At 52.9% G+C, this 9,245-nt stretch overlaps 1 long non-coding RNA gene across 2 annotated transcripts; it reads left to right on the top strand.

The window, feature by feature from the left end:
* Window positions 1-38: 38 nt before the first annotated feature.
* LOC103277009 lies at window positions 39-6,893 on the top strand. 2 transcript variants are annotated; one of them, XR_505412.1, is made up of 5 exons: window positions 39-218; window positions 1,471-1,742; window positions 2,812-2,944; window positions 5,251-5,383; window positions 6,645-6,893. It is a non-coding gene; the product is annotated as an uncharacterized LOC103277009 (long non-coding RNA). The 2 variants fall into 2 exon arrangements; XR_505415.1 differs by lacking the exons at window positions 5,251-5,383; window positions 6,645-6,893 and adding an exon at window positions 3,050-3,857.
* The last annotated feature ends 2,352 nt before the right edge of the window (window positions 6,894-9,245 follow it).

Below are 9,245 nucleotides of genomic sequence, written 5' to 3'. Positions count from 1 at the left end.
GGGAAAGGAGCGGTGGAAGTTACAGCTTGTGTCCTTCGGCTTCTTCCTCAACCGCGCCTATGATTTGCTTGCTTCCACTTCTCAGGGTGACTTCCTGTGAAGACCTGTCATCGGCTTGGAGTTCAGATGTCCAGGTCCTCCGAGGGGCAGCATGTGCGTGGAAAACAAGCGTCGGTGTTGCCTGGGGTGCGCCTTGTGCTGGTGGATAGCACAGGATGGTAAGTGTGCTTTAGGCCTCCTGCCGACATGGTCTTGAAGATTTGTAGACCTGCAGCAATGTGTTTCTCCATGGGTCAATGATGGCACGCCGCATTCCACTCTTAGAGTGGATTGTCAGACGTAGTGCTGGGTGGTGAATGCGTGGCTTGTCCACGATGCTGGTGGTGTTTAAGGTCATCCGGCCGTGCATTTCCCAGCAGCCATCCTGGGCTTTTCCATTTCCCGGGTCTTGGCATGTGCTTGGATCGATGATGAGTATCCCAAAAAAACATTCCTTGGAAAAGCTGAACAAAATGAGTGAAAACTCACAACCGTCATCCTCATCGCAACTGAGGTCCAGCACATTGCCTCCACCAAAGCCTGCAAGAGTGAGGTCCCACTTTCCCGGTTGAACATTCCGTCCAGCACCTACCTGGGGCGCCAGCACTGGAACGTGTCCCGCAGTAGGTACTTTAGGCAAATGTCCTCAGTGCAGGAGGCATTCCTGAGGGGTGGGCGTGTTGTGCGTTGTCTGGCCTCTCGGTAAGGCGTGGCTTCTATCCAAGCAGGCATATGGATTGTAGGGGTGGGCGAGCATGCAGCTGGCCTAGCCTAGGGAATCTGTAAGGATGTCCAGTGTTCCCGGTATAGCGATGCACCGTTGGGACTTCAAGGCCTGTTTTTGAAGGCGCGGATGAGCCTCTGACTTTCCCGCTGACTCCTTGGAACCCAGGCCTCGGATGGGCCTTAGTCATGATTTTCTCCTGGGTGTAAGAGTAGGAGGCAGTGTTCATGGTGATGGGGGCGATGTGTGAGAAGGGGGTGTTCTCCAGTGGCCCACCTGTTCTCCATCGGCCTTCCATCCAGGGACTAGTCACCGGTAGGCCCCGCCTTTCACCTCACAGGCACGCGCGAGCTCCTAGGTGGGATGGCCGGAGATTTCGGCAAGTCGGAATGCCAGAAAAAGACGGGGACAATCCTCGTGGGGACAGCTGTGCTTGGGCAGATTGGGGCATCATTCAGTAGTGGTGGGCTTCTCCTGGATTGGTGTGAATCACTGGGCGTCTGCCACAGAGTATCTGCGGAATCGGCTGGAAATCTTTTGTCACTCAAACCGGTTCACGGGGCCATGCTTCACTTCGGATGTGTGACGGCAGAATCCTCGGTCCCAAGCTGAACAAATGGGCCCTTAGGCGCAGTCTCAGTGGGCAGCCCCCGAGCGGGTGTGCATGTGAACCTCTATCTCCTGTCTTTCTTCTTTGCTTTTTCCAGGAAGTTTCAAACTTGAAAGTGTGTCAAGGAAATACGCGCTTCACATCCTGAGCCCCTTCTCTGAGGCGTAGTGGACTTTGGTTATATTGCTGGAGGTCTGCTTCCAGCCTGAGCAGCCACTCCCAATCCCAGTGGACGTGCAGCGAAGAAGGCTTCAGTTGGGGATGGCTTTGTGTCCCCTAGCTGTGAATCCGTTGAAGGCTGTACTTCGTCTTTGTACTTGGAATGATCGCCTGCTTGAGCTGTCTTGAGGAATTGGCCTTCCTTCCGTGGTAAAGTTCTATGAATAAGTTGGGTTACAAGCAGTTGACTGAGAAATGGTGAAGGTCCCCGGTAGCTCTCTGAGTCTCTGTTTGCAGGAAGTGCTCCGGGAGGTTACGGAGGGGGTGTTGATTTTCGCCGTAAGAATAGTCGTTGTTCACAATAGCTGTTTATCTGCCAGTGGCCAGGAAGTTACTGCAGGCAGGCCCTTTGGGGTCTGTGTACCAGGTGGACAGGGGGTGGTGCTTCTGGTCTGGGCGATGTGATCTTGGAAGGCGGGATGTCTTTTTTCTCAGGCCCCCAGGTCGACATAGACAGTGAGTTGACTCCTTAGGTTGAGATCATGCAGGCTGATAGGTGTGGTTCAAAAGTGTCCAGTCCAAGTTGTTTTTCAACAGGCTCTTCGGGGAACGTTGACGAAGTTGGTGCAGGAGGTCTGTGCCCTTCACAAATGTGTCCAACTAGGGCGGCCACTGTGCCCTATAGGCAGATTCCAAGAGTGACAGCCGGGCCGTGGTGGTGCCGAGGGTGCCTGTTTTGGTGACAGGTGTGCCTGTTTTGGGGACAGGTTTTGGTGACAGAGTGGGCGAAGTCAGTACCTTGTCAGGCTTCATTAATCTCCTGGGAGTAGGGGTGTGTGCATCCAGCAGACCTGGGCCTTCATTCCGAAGGGGAGGCTTTTTGGCGAGTAACACTTGCCTGGCTCCTCATGGTCGCAGGGACAGAGGCGAAGTCGTGTAACAAAAAGTCATCCTCTGGCGCGGTAGTCCTCCGGGGGATTGGGCCTGGGTATCGTCGGCTAAGAATGGGCCTTGGTGTTTTGCGAACACACGTGCAATTGAGGGTAGGAAATACTAACCCCCAGTCACACCCAGGCTTTTGGTGCCCGGGCTTTGACGTTAGAAGCCCACTCACATGACACAGGTGTCCGTAGATTTGCTATGCGAACCTATAATGGTGGGCTTCTCCATCCTGGAGGCCAGGGGTAAAAGCAGACCTGCCAGTGGGCCCTTGGAACAACATGACGTTGAAGTGGGGAGCGGTGTCCTAGGGCTCCTATGATTTGCTTCTGCTTCTCAGGGGGAGTTGCAGTGGTTTGCCGGCCGCCTGCCGGGATGGCAGATGTCCATTTCTTCGGAGGGTCAGAGCTTCTGCAGATCCTGGAATCATTGTGTCCTGCTGTGCTCCCCGTCCTGGTGGATGTCTCCAAATGGTAAGCATTCTTTTGCCCTGGTCCTGTCGTGTTTGAGGAATGTGCAGATCCCCCGAAAGCCATGTCTCGGCAGGCCGCTAATGGTGTGCCATCTTCCCCTTGTAGCTTGGAGAGTGGAGTCCTGGAGCTCGGTGATGCGTCCCTGGCTTGTGCGGGGTGCTGGTGGCATTTCAGGTCATCCCGTTGCCCACTGCCCATCAGTCATCCTGGGGCGTTCCGTTTTCAGGGTTTGGGCATGTGCTTGGATCGATGATGAGTTTCTCATATAAACATTCCTTGGAAAGCTGAACAAAATGAGTGAAAACTCACAACCGTCGTTCTCATCGGTACTGAGGTCCAGCACTTTGCCACTACCACGGCCTGCTGAGTGATCTTCAAGTTGAACGGGTCCCCATTCCTCCTATCTTCCAGGGCACCAGCTTGGAAAGTGTCGCAGGATACTTGCGTTAGACAAATTTCCTCAGCCCAGTGGACGTACCTGGGTGTGTTGCTAGTTGATCGGCCTCCCTTTGAGGCATGACTTCTATCAGATGAGGCGTCAGTGTCGTAGACGTGAGGGAGAGTGTTTGTTGCCTGCGTAGGGTATCCTTTCAGGAGGAAGAGTGTTTCCCTTGGAGTCAGGGAGACTTAGGTTCTCTCGGCCGCTGTTTTCAAGGAGCAGGAGAGTTCTTGGTTTTTCCACCAAAGCCTAAAATGGGAGGCCTTAGACACACGTTGGGCATGAATTTCTGTTGGCAGTTGGAATAGAGGGAGGTGTTTGAGGTAATGGAGAAGGAAGACCAATGGGTGATGTTTTGCTGAATGCTATCTAATAGCCCTCCAATCAGCAACCAGTCACTAGGAATCCCTACCTTGGCATGTTTACAAGTAAGAGAGAGTCCATGTTGTGAAAGCTGATGAATTGGGCCTAATTGAACAACGGATAAATGTTGGTAGATTCCTTCCAGATTCACCTATGTATGGCCGGTCCTGAGGCATGACCCGGCCGTCATGGATTTCCCGTGGATTTGTGTGTGTTTCATGTGAATTGGCCACTGAGTGTCTTCGAGGCGGAAGATAGGCCAGCATACATCTTCTCGTCACATGGGGTACTGATCACTTCCTGTGGTGAGTCCAGACTGTTTGGCCCTGGGCTTGAATCCCTTGAGGGCCAAACATGTCCACTAGCGTGCCACGGCTTTGCATTGTTAATATTACAGCATGCGTGGGTATCTGTTGCTAGAATTTATTCTTCTTCTTTTGCTATTTTCGTTCTCTTGAAACCATCGATATTGGAAGACTCAGAAAGGAAATATCCTCTTGTCTGATTCGTGTTTTCCAGTAGTTCCCGGATTCCTTTGGTTTGCCCCTGGTGATTGTTCTGTTGTTTTGGCAAGGTGAGTGTCATCTGAGGGGCACACTCACGGAGAAGGCTCTAACTCAGTATTCCTCAGGGTGGTACTTCAGTAGCTACGCTGAAGGTTTAAATATCCTTTCGACATGAAGGCAATGGCGAGTTTCACCTGTCACCTTGTAGGAAGTTCCAGAGAGGCACGGAGCCACAGAAACGTTGTGTGGAAAGCGCTGAAGTCAGGAACGGTTCCTTGGTTTGTCTACGAATCCCTGAACCGATGTCGGTGGTTTGAAAGTGGTTTTGAGTTGCAGGTCTGGGGGTGCTACGTTTTTCCCATTGGCTTTGTGTCCTGTGAGCTTGAGGCAGTGACACAAAACGACATGTGGGCTGTCTGCGAGACGCTCTCAAATGTCCAGTGGGACTGTCTGACTAGCAGTTGCAGTGTTTCGGGTCCAGCAACCAGAGACAGTGTATTCTCGTGAAGCTGTGAATTCCGGTTTGAATCTGTACGGACACCCAGCGGACGTGGATATTCCGTGTAGTTGGGAGTCCCCAAGCAGGGAATCTCTGGCTACGTTTCCCATTCCTCTGAAGTCCTTGTTGACATCCTTGTGGATGCAGACCCTGATCTGCTTAGGTTGGCTTCCTGGGTGTCAAGCCGTGATGGCCTAGACGGTGACTGGCTTTTCAGTGGTTCACAAGTTCACGTGTTTTTAGGGAACAGACTACACACTTGTAGCCACGGCAGAGCAGTTTCCCCTTTAGCCCAAGCAGGTGGGCCCCCTCCCGTGGACATTCAGTGTCCTGAGTGACGTAAGGAGAGGGTATTCCTGGAGACCACCGCTTATAATAGAAGTCAATGAGATGCAGACCTGAGAGTTGACACACGGGAAAGGAGCGGTGGAAGTTACAGCTTGTGTCCTTCGGCTTCTTCCTCAACCGCGCCTATGATTTGCTTGCTTCCACTTCTCAGGGTGACTTCCTGTGAAGACCTGTCATCGGCTTGGAGTTCAGATGTCCAGGTCCTCCGAGGGGCAGCATGTGCGTGGAAAACAAGCGTCGGTGTTGCCTGGGGTGCGCCTTGTGCTGGTGGATAGCACAGGATGGTAAGTGTGCTTTAGGCCTCCTGCCGACATGGTCTTGAAGATTTGTAGACCTGCAGCAATGTGTTTCTCCATGGGTCAATGATGGCACGCCGCATTCCACTCTTAGAGTGGATTGTCAGACGTAGTGCTGGGTGGTGAATGCGTGGCTTGTCCACGATGCTGGTGGTGTTTAAGGTCATCCGGCCGTGCATTTCCCAGCAGCCATCCTGGGCTTTTCCATTTCCCGGGTCTTGGCATGTGCTTGGATCGATGATGAGTATCCCAAAAAAACATTCCTTGGAAAAGCTGAACAAAATGAGTGAAAACTCACAACCGTCATCCTCATCGCAACTGAGGTCCAGCACATTGCCTCCACCAAAGCCTGCAAGAGTGAGGTCCCACTTTCCCGGTTGAACATTCCGTCCAGCACCTACCTGGGGCGCCAGCACTGGAACGTGTCCCGCAGTAGGTACTTTAGGCAAATGTCCTCAGTGCAGGAGGCATTTCTGAGGGGTGGGCGTGTTGTGCGTTGTCTGGCCTCTCGGTAAGGTATGGCTTCTATCCAAGCAGGCATGTGGATTGTAGGGGTGGGCGAGCATGCAGCTGGCCTAGCCTAGGGAATCTGTAAGGATGTCCAGTGTTCCCGGTATAGCGATGCACCGTGTGATGCATTCAAGGGACTTCAAGGCCTGTTTTTGAAGGCGCGGTGAGCCTCTGACTTTCCCGCTGACTCCTTGGAACCCAGGCCTCCGATGGGCCTTAGTCATGATTTTCTCCTGGGTGTAAGAGTAGGAGGCAGTGTTCATGGTGATGGGGGCGATGTGTGAGAAGGGGGTGTTCTCCAGTGGCCCAACTGTTCTCCATCGGCCTTCCATCCAGGGACTAGTCACCGGTAGGGCCCGCCTTTCACCTCACAGGCACGCGCGAGCTCCTAGGTGGGATGGCCGGAGATTTCGGCAAGTCGGAATGCCAGAAAAAGACGGGGACAATCCTCGTGGGGACAGCTGTGCTTGGGCAGATTGGGGCATCATTCAGTAGTGGTGGGCTTCTCCTGGATTGGTGTGAATCACTGGGCGTCTGCCATAGAGTATCTGCGGAATCGGCTGGTAGTCTTTGTCCCTCAAACCGGGTCACGGGGCATGCTTCACTTCGGATGTGTGACCGCAGAGTCATTGGTCCCAAGCTGAACAAATGGGCCCTTAGGCGCAGTCTCAGTGGGCAGCCCCCGAGCGGGTGTGCATGTGAACCTCTATCTCCTGTCTTTCTTCTTTGCTTTTTCCAGGAAGTTTCAAACTTGAAAGTGTGTCAAGGAAATACGCGCTTCACATCCTGAGCCCCTTCTCTGAGGCGTAGTGGACTTTGGTTATATTGCTGGAGGTCTGCTTCCAGCCTGAGCAGCCACGCCCAATTCCAGTCGACGTGCAGCGAAGAAGGCTTCAGTTGGCGATGGCTTTGTGTCCCCTAGCTGTGAATCCGTTGAAGGCTGTACTTCGTCTTTGTACTTGGAATGATCGCCTGCTTGAGCTGTCTTGAGGAATTGGCCTTCCTCCCGTGGTAAAGTTCTATCAATAAGTTGGGTTACAAGCAGTTGACTGAGAAATGGTGAAGGTCCCCGGTAGCTCTCTGAGTCTCTGTTTGCATGAAGTGCTCCGGGAGGTTACGAAGGGGGTGTTGATTTTCGCCGTAAGAATAGTAGTTCTTTACAATAGCTGTTTATCTGCCAGTGGCCAGGAAGTTACTGCAGGCAGGCCCTGTGTGGTCTGTGTACCTGGTGGATAAGGGGTGGTGCTTCTGGTCTGGGCGATGTGATCTTGGAAGGCGGGATGTCTTTTTTCTCAGGCCCCCAGTTCGACATATACAGTGAGTTGACTCCTTAGGTTGAGATCATGCAGGCTGATAGGTGTGGTTCAAAAGTGTCCAGTCCAAGTTGTTTTTCAACAGGCTCTTCGGGGAACGTTGACGAAGTTGGTGCAGGAGGTCTGTGCCCTTCACAAATGTGTCCAACTAGGGCGGCCACTGTGCCCTATAGGCAGATTCCAAGAGTGACAGCCGGGCCGTGGTGGTGCCGAGGGTGCCTGTTTTGGTGACAGGTGTGCCTGTTTTGGGGACAGGTTTTGGTGACAGAGTGGGCGAAGTCAGTACCTTGTCAGGCTTCATTAATCTCCTGGGAGTAGGGGTGTGTGCACCCAGCAGACCTGGGCCTTCATTCCGAAGGGGAGGCTTTTTGGCGAGTAACACTTGCCTGGCTCCTCATGGTCGCAGGGACAGAGGCGAAGTCGTGTAACAAAAAGTCATCCTCTGGCGCGGTAGTCCTCCGGGGGATTGGGCCTGGGTATCGTCGGCTAAGAATGGGCCTTGGTGTTTTGCGAACACACGTGCAATTGAGGGTAGGAAATACTAACCCCCAGTCACACCCAGGCTTTTGGTGCCCGGGCTTTGACGTTAGAAGCCCACTCACATGACACAGGTGTCCGTAGATTTGCTATGCGAACCTATAATGGTGGGCTTCTCCATCCTGGAGGCCAGGGGGAAAGCAGACCTGCCAGTGGGCCCTTGGAACAACATGACGTTGAAGTGGGGAGCGGTGTCCTAGGGCTCCTATGATTTGCTTCTGCTTCTCAGGGGGAGTTGCAGTGGTTTGCCGGCCGCCTGCCGGGATGGCAGATGTCCATTTCTTCGGAGGGTCAGAGCTTCTGCAGATCCTGGAATCATTGTGTCCTGCTGTGCTCCCCGTCCTGGTGGATGTCTCCAAATGGTAAGCATTCTTTTGCCCTGGTCCTGTCGTGTTTGAGGAATGTGCAGATCCCCCGAAAGCCGTGTCTCGGCAGGCCGCTAATGGTGTGCCATCTTCCCCTTGTAGCTTGGAGAGTGGAGTCCTGGAGCTCGGTGATGCGTCCCTGGCTTGTGCGGGGTGCTGGTGGCATTTCAGGTCATCCCGTTGCCCACTGCCCATCAGTCATCCTGGGGCGTTCCGTTTTCAGGGTTTGGGCATGTGCTTGGATCGATGATGAGTTTCTCATATAAACATTCCTTGGAAAGCTGAACAAAATGAGTGAAAACTCACAACCGTCGTTTTCATCGGTACTGAGGTCCAGCACTTTGCCACTACCACGGCGTGCTGAGTGATCTACAAGTTGAACGGATCCCCATCCTCCTATCTTCCAGGGCACCAGCTTGGAAAGTGTCGCAGGATACTTGCGTTAGACAAATTTCCTCAGCCCAGTGGACGTACCTGGGTGTGTTGTTAGTTGATCGGCCTCCCTTTGAGGCATGACTTCTATCAGATGAGGCGTCACTGTCGTAGACGTGTGGGAGAGTGTATGTTTCCTGCGTAGGGTATCCTTTCAGGAGGAAGAGTGTTTCTTTTGGAGTCAGGGAGACTTAGGTTCTCTCGGCCGCTGTTTTCAAGGAGCAGGAGAGTTCTTGGTTTTTCCACCAAAGCCTAAAATGGGAGGCCTTAGACACACGTTGGGCATGAATTTCTGTTGGCAGTTGGAATAGAGGGAGGTGTTTGAGGTAATGGAGAAGGAAGACCAATGTGTGATGTTTTGCTGAATGCTATCTAATAGCCCTCCAATCAGCAACCAGTCACTAGGAATCCCTACCTTGGCATGTTTACAAGTAAGAGAGAGTCCATGTTGTGAAAGCTGATGAATTGGGCCTAATTGAACAACGGATAAATGGTGGTAGATTCCTTCCAGATTCACCTATGTATGGCCGGTCCTGAGGCATGACCCGGCCGTCATGGATTTCCCGTGGATTTGTGTGTGTTTCATGTGAATTGGCCACTGAGTGTCTTCGAGGCGGAAGATAGGCCAGCATACATCTTCTCGTCACATGGGGTACTGATCACTTCCTGTGGTGAGTCCAGACTGTTTGGCCC

The sequence above is a fragment of the Carlito syrichta genome, unplaced genomic scaffold, assembly GCF_000164805.1.
Source record: "Carlito syrichta isolate Samal-C Ts95f unplaced genomic scaffold, Tarsius_syrichta-2.0.1 Scaffold37706, whole genome shotgun sequence".
Classification (NCBI taxonomy): Eukaryota; Metazoa; Chordata; class Mammalia; order Primates; family Tarsiidae; genus Carlito; species Carlito syrichta.
This window is presented reverse-complemented; position numbering and strand designations above follow the sequence as displayed.